Below are 7,461 nucleotides of genomic sequence, written 5' to 3'. Positions count from 1 at the left end.
TTTATTTGTCTTTGTGATTCTATTTTTCCTTTGTAGTATATTTTCATTTCTTCCTTGTTAAATTTTGTTTGTGTTTTATAAGTTTTTATTTGTAATTACCAAGAAAGATGCAGAAAAGTATTTAAACTGTTGTTTAAGTTGTTTAACTGTGAAGTGATAAGAAACATAAGAAAAGGAATCAAATAAGGAATAATAAACTCAGAGATCCAAAATGCCTCTGACACAGATGAACCAGAACAAGAAAAGATGGACTGCATTTCCAGGAGGCTGACTGAAGTGAAACTTCAATAAAGAAGTGATGGGGGCTCTAACAACACAGAGACCTGGAAAGCCAGCATTGAGAGAGAAGCAAAGCACACAACTGCTACCCCAGCTCACCAGCCAAGAAATGGCATCTTATTGGCGTAGTTTGCATCAGGTGACCCCACCCCTGTCAAACCCAGAGTGCTTCCCCGGGCAGAGAGGAGGTCCCCGTGCACTCTGTAACTGTGGAATTAATAAGAATAAGCCACAAAGCCATACTGATGCACGCTGCACAATCTAGAGAAATTCCCTCTGCTGCTTCTTGGGCTTGATGCCAGCAGCTGCCAATACATGAGCTGTTAGTGCCAAAGCTGCAGAAGGCCCCTTCTGTGTCTCATAGCCCTGGGATTCTTGATGGCCGGGGCACAAGACCAAATGTCACCGTTGCTTCTCTGTGGACCTGGAGGCAGTCTCTTCTGTGTCCTGTAGTTCTGGGATTGGGACCTCTGGTGCTACAATGCATGGAGCGGGCTCTATGTGTGTTCCTCTGTGACAGGCTGGCATTTGGCAGTCTACACCTCCAGTGTAACCTGCACTTGCCCTGCAGGACCCAAGTCAGGACCTCACTGTACTCTGAAGCTCTGTGACTGAGACTACTGGGACACCTCACTAATCTGTATTGTCTGGGGAAAGCCCCATCTGCATCCCACTGACCAAGGCTTGCACTTCTTAGTAAGCACCCTCTGAATCACCGGAAATCACACTATGGACCTGGGTCCTGAATCCCACAGCAGTGTGAATACTGGAGTCCTACTCCAAAGATTTGCCAGAGTTCATCCTGAGGGACCTTGAAAGGACCCCACTGCACACTGCAACTCTGGGCCTGTGAAAGCTTGTCCTGCAATCCCACATGATGACCTGTCATACAGGTCTTTCCCAACAAAGCTCATCCATAAAGGGAGGAATTGCTACACCGTATGTCAACCTAGGGACCTGGGAAATATAAAGAAGCAGAGAAGCAGGATGCTTCCAAAAGAACGCAATAGCTCTTCAGAAATAAGTCCTGATTCAGAGGAAATCTATAAAATGCCTGAAAATTCAAGACAGGGGCTGGTGCTGTGGTACAGTGGTTTAAGCCACTGCTGGTGAAACTGGCATACTGGGGCCCATGTTGTGGCACAGCAGGTGAAGCCACTGCCTGTAACCACCAAAATCTTATATGGGCATCGGTCCATGACCCAGTTTCTCCACTTCTTATCCAACTGCCTGCCAATGCACCTGAGAAAGCAGTAGAAGATGCTCCAAGTTCTTGGGCCCCTGCACCCATGTGGGAGACCTGGATGAAGCTCCAGGCTCAAGCCTTCAGCTAATCTAGGCCTAGCTTTGTGGCCATTTGGAGAGTGAACCAGTGGATGAAAGATTCTCTCTCTCTCTCTCTCTCTCTCTCTCTCTCTCTCTCTCTCGTGTGTGTGTGTGTATGTGTGTGTGTGAGATAGAGATAGAGAGAGAGAGCTCATGTCACTCTGAAGTAAATAAACACATTTTTTAAAAAAAGGAAACTGCCATCCTGTATGAGTGCCAGTTTGAGGTTCATCTGATCCACTTCTGACCCAGTTCCCTGCTAATGCACCCGAAAAAAACAGCAGAAGATGGTTCAAGTGCTTGTACCCCTGCCACTCATGTGGGATACACAGGTGGATTTTAAGCCTCCTAGCTTAGGCCTGGTCCAGACCTGCCTATTACAGCAATCTGGGATTAAACCAACTGATGTAAGATTTCTCTCTATCTAAATTGCTTTTTCTTAATGAAGCACTGATTAGAAATCTCCCATCAAAGAAAAGTTCAGAATATGATGACTTTATTTTTTTAAATTTATTTATTTATTTGAGAGGTAGAGTTACAGACAGTGAGAGGGAGCGACAGAGAGAAAGGTCTCTCATCCACTGGTTCACTCCCAAATTGCTGTTAGGGTTGGAGCTGCACCAATCCAAAGCCAGGAGAGAGGTGCTTCTTCCAGGTCTCCCATGAGGGTACAGGGGCCCAAAGATTGGGCCATTTTCTTTTGCTTTCCCAGACCACAGCAAGGAGCTGGATTTGCAGAGGAGCAGCCAGGATTAGGACTGTCGCCCACATGGAATGACAGTGAGCAGGCGGAGGATTAACCTGTGCCACAGTGCTGGCCCCACAATGATCTTAAATCTAAATTCTACAAAATAAAGAGTACCTAATTCTAATACTCTTCAAACTATTCGAAGATACTGAAAAAGATGCAATGCTACCTAGCTGTTTCTATGAGACAGGCATCCTTCTGACCTCAAAACCAAAGACACAACAAACAAGAAAACTACTAACCAATATCCTTGAGGATTGTAGATGTAAAAATTCTTGACAAAATATCAGCAAATTGAATCGAACACTACAGCAAAAAATCATACATCATAACCAAATGGAATTTATCTTTATAATGCAAGGGCAGTTCAACTACCACAAATAACTGAATGTCATAAAGCACATAAACATAATGAAGAACAAATCCAGGTAAGCAATTCAATAGATGCAGAGAAAGCACATAATAAGATTCCAAATTTCTTTGTGATAAAAACTTTCAACAAATTAGGAATTGAAGAACATATCTCAAAATTATAAAAGCTCATATGACAAACTCATAGGCCATGTCATGCTGCATGGAGAAAATATGGAAGCATGTACCACCACCCACCCAGATCTGGACCAGGACAAGGATAACCACTTTCACCACTTGTACTCAATACATTATTGGAAGTATAGCAGGAGCAATAACAGAAGACAAGAACAAAAGGGCATCAAAGGGCATCTTCCATGTTGGAAGAAAACAGGATTTGTACATGGAAAAGCCTACAAACTCCAACAAAATATTAGAATTAATAAGCCAATTTAATACAGTTGCAGCACACAAAATCAGCCTACGAAAAACTGTAGCATTTCTATATACTAATGATAATCCTACTGAATGAGAAATAAAAAGAGAAATTTATTCACAATAACTACCAAAAATTTATATTTAGAAATATACCAAAGAACTTCACCAAAGAACTGATGTATCTCTTGGGTTGAAATAACTAATATTGTTAAAAGGCCTCACTACTTAGAGGGAGAGAAGGATCCAACATGGGAAGCGGGATACACAGCAGACTCATAGAATGGCAGATGTCCTAAACAACACTCTGGCCTCAGAATCAGCCCTTAAGGCATTCGGATCTGGCTGAAGAGCCCATGAGAGTATTTCAGGCATGGAAAGCCAAGATACCATGGAAAAGAAAAAAAAGAAGACCTAAATGAAAGATCTCTGCGAGTGAGATCCCAGTGGAAAGAATGGGGCCATCAAAGAAGGAGGTACCTTTCTCTGAAGGGAGGAGAGAACTTCCACTTTGACTATGACCCTATCAGAATAAGATCAAAGTCAGCCAACTCTAAAGGCTTCCATAGCCCTGGCAACTCATGACTAGAGCCTAGGGAGATTACTGACGCCATAAACAAGAGTGTCAAATTGTTAAGTCAGCAACAGGAGTCACTGTGTGCTTACATCCCATGTGGGATCTGTCCTTAATGTGTTGTCTAATGTGCAGTGATGCTATAACTAGTACTGAAACAGTATTTTTACACTTTGTGTTTCTGTGTGGGTGCAAACTGATGAAATCTTTACTAATTATATACTGAATCGATCTTCTGTATATAAAGATAATTGGAAATGAAAAAAAAAATAAAACCTGGTGTTAAATTGGAAATGGCATAGAAAATTAATTAATTTTTTAAAAAATATTATGTAGGATCTCTATCTTTAATGTGCTGTACACTGTTATTTAATGTTATAACTAGTACTCCAACAGTATTTTTTTCACTTTGTGTTGCTATATGGGGGCAAACTGTTGAAATCTTTACCTAATATATACTAAACTGATTGTCTGTATATAAAGAGAATTGAAAATGAATCTTGATGTGAATGGAAGGGGAGAGGGAGCAGGAAAGGGGAGGGAAGTTATGGGAGGGGGAAGCCATTGTAATCCATAAGCTGTACTTTGGAAATTTGTATTCATTAAATAAAAGTTTAATAAATGAAAAAAAAAGAAAGCTGTAGAAATAATCTAAACAAGATACGAATGTGCGGTCAGAACAAATAACAGTAGCATTTACCATTTGACCTTGAGATTATGTTATTAGATTTAGATTCAAAATATTCAGCAGCCAAATTATAGATTTTCATACACAAAGATATTTATCACAGCACTATTTGTGATAGTAAAATACAAAGCAACTGACATGTCTGTTGTTAGGAAGTTATCTTACTAAGTTATGGTACAATGGTTTGCCATACAAAGGTACGTCAAAACGTTTGTGGGAAGTGGAATAAAAAGGTGTTTATTTTGGTGAAAAAATTCATAATCGTTGCTGAAAGTACAGTTATAAACAGAAAAATTAGTGATCTCAAGGATATATTGTTACACCAGAAAAAGCAACGTGGAGGTGAGTGTGTGGTACACTTGCATTTATCTATCAGGTGGACTATTTCTTTAAGGACAGAGAGAATGGAATAAAATGACAGTAAACCTTCCACAGCTAAAAAAAAAAAAAAAGCCTCACTACTTAGGTAATCTACAAATAATTTGCAATCCCTTTCAAGCTACAATGACATTTTCTTTACAGAATTAGAAAAAGTCCTAAAAATTGTATGGACTACAAAAGAACTCAAATTGACAAAGTAATCTTGAGGGTGAAATATAAGAAATGGCAGTTGAAAGAATCATAAGCCATGAACTCAAATCTACTACAAAGTTAAAGTAATTAAAACAAAATGGTTGGCCGGCGCACGGCTCACTAGGCTAATCCTCCGCCTTGCGGCGCCCGCACACCGGGTTCTAGTCCCGGTCGGGGCTCCGGATGCTGTCCCGGTTGCCCCTCTTCCAGGCCAGCTCTCTGCTGTGGCCAGGGAGTGCAGTGGAGGATGGCCCAAGTGCTTGGGCCCTGCACCCCATGGGAGACCAGGAGAAGCACCTGGCTCCTGCCATCGGATCAGGGCGGTGCGCCAGCCGCAGCGCACTACCGCGGCGGCCATTGGATGGTGAACCAACGGCAAAAGGAAGACCTTTCTCTCTCTCTCTCTCTCACTGTCCACTCTGCCTGTCAAAAAATAAATAAATAAATAAATAAATCTTTAAAAAAAACAAAATGATGGGTCCAGTGCTGTGGTGCAGTAGATTAATCCTTGCCTGTAGTGCTGCCATTCCACATGGGCACTGTGGCCATTTGGGGAGTGAACCAGGAGATGGAGGACCTCTCTATCTCTCCATCTCATTATCTGTAACTTTGCCTCTCAAATAAATAAATTAAAGCCTTAAAAATAGTAATGGCACAAAAGCCAACCCAAACATAGAGAACACAGAAATTAGCCTTGTACAAACATTAAAATAATTTTTGATAAAGGTGCCAAAAATATTCATTGGGTAAAGGGCAGTTGTTTCAGTAGTCAATGCTTGAAAAAGTTGGTTATACATTAAAGGATTAGGTATTTATTCCAGTCTTCACAGCCTGACTTTGTACCCATGCTTCCAGAACAGATATGCAAAGTTTATTATGCTTTCTGAGCCTCATAGTAGTCTCTGCCACGTCTTCAGCACTATTTGTGGCCTAAGACCACTATAGCCACCCAACCAGGATACAAGTCTGTCCCACTGGGGTTACAGCTATATACCTAGTGCCTGCACACTGCCGTGGTGTTAGGAATTGCTGAGTGCTCCCCAGTGTTGAGACTTGCTGTGGGGCAGAAAAGAAGCATTCTGGGGGGCAGCAAAGCAGTGTAGCAGGTAAAGCCACTGCCTACAGTGCCTTCATCCTATATGGGCACTGGTTCAAGTCCTGGATGCCCCACTTCTGATCCAGCTCTCTGCTATGTCCTGGGAAAGCAGTGAAAGATGGCCCAAGATTCCTTGGGCCCCTGTACCTGTATGCATGGGAGACCCGGAAGAAGCTCCTTGCTCCTGGCTTCAGATCAACCCAGCTCCAGGCACTGTGGCCATTTGGGGAGTGAACCAGTGGATGGAAGACCTCTCTCTCTCTCTCTCTCTCTCTCTCTCTCTCTCTCTCTTCCTCTGCCTTTGCCTCATTATAACTCTACCTTTCAGATAAATAAATAAATCTTTTAAAAAAGAAAGAAAAGAAGAATTCTGTAGTCCTATGATTAGATTGCAACCTTGTAGTGAGCCTGTATGCTGTCAGCCATTATCTTCTAGAGTGTTTCTCAGGTTTACCCCTCTCGGAGGGGGCAGAAACAGTGGAAGTGGCTGGAGTTGGATATTCCCATTCACAGCCTTCAATTAGACTCCGGTAAAGTGACTTATCCTTGGGAAAGATGGAGAACAGAATGCTCCAGGTTTACACCAAAATGGGCATTTTCCCTCCCCCTGCCATAGTCACACATGGATCATTTTACAGTTTTCAGAGCAAGAACCTACTGAGGCTTCTAAAGTGTCTGGGGAGAGACACTTCCAAGAGTTTATAATTCTCAAGCTTGAGTATGCTGATCTCCCAGCAATTCACCAATTAGATGTCTTAAGGGTCCAAAATGCTGACTTCATCACAGCCGTCTAATCCTGGGCTGTGGTGACTGAGAATGAGCCGTCTGCACTCAGCTGCTCTCACGTTTCAGACCTGTTTGTCAGTTCTTGAGAAAGCTGCTTATTTCCAGTTTATTCTTTTTTTTTTCTGAGATGGGAAGAATAATTCCAAACTTTACCTGTTGGAGTGGAAACCAGGAATTCTTGTGAACAATTTTTCAAACAAATAAATATTTAGATGGAGCCAGTGCTGCCATTGATCCCTTCCTCAGGAAGCTCCGCTTCTATTCCATTATTCCTGCCTTTGCAGAATGAAGGTTTTCTTACAAAGGAAATGGATCAGTTGCCAACGTTTAGCATTTTCACACAAAAGACTGTGTGTATGTTAGAATCTTGTAACCAGTTGGGGCCATAACGAGCAGAGAACATACCAGGAAACACATTCAGCAAGCTTTTGCTTATGAGGATCCACAAGAGGCTTAGCATGGGTAGCCAAGCAAAGGCAGAGGACGACCTGAAGATGGGGGGCAAAAAGGGCAATAAAGGCGGAGAAGGGGGAAAAGGGGAAAAAGGAAAAAGGAAAAACGGCCAGACCACCATGTTCCAGGCCACTTATCCACTTCTGAAGCGT

This window comes from Lepus europaeus, chromosome 8, assembly GCF_033115175.1.
Source record: "Lepus europaeus isolate LE1 chromosome 8, mLepTim1.pri, whole genome shotgun sequence".
Lineage (NCBI taxonomy): Eukaryota > Metazoa > Chordata > Mammalia > Lagomorpha > Leporidae > Lepus > Lepus europaeus.
The sequence above is the reverse complement of the archived record's forward strand: the minus strand, read 5'-3'. Positions refer to the sequence as shown.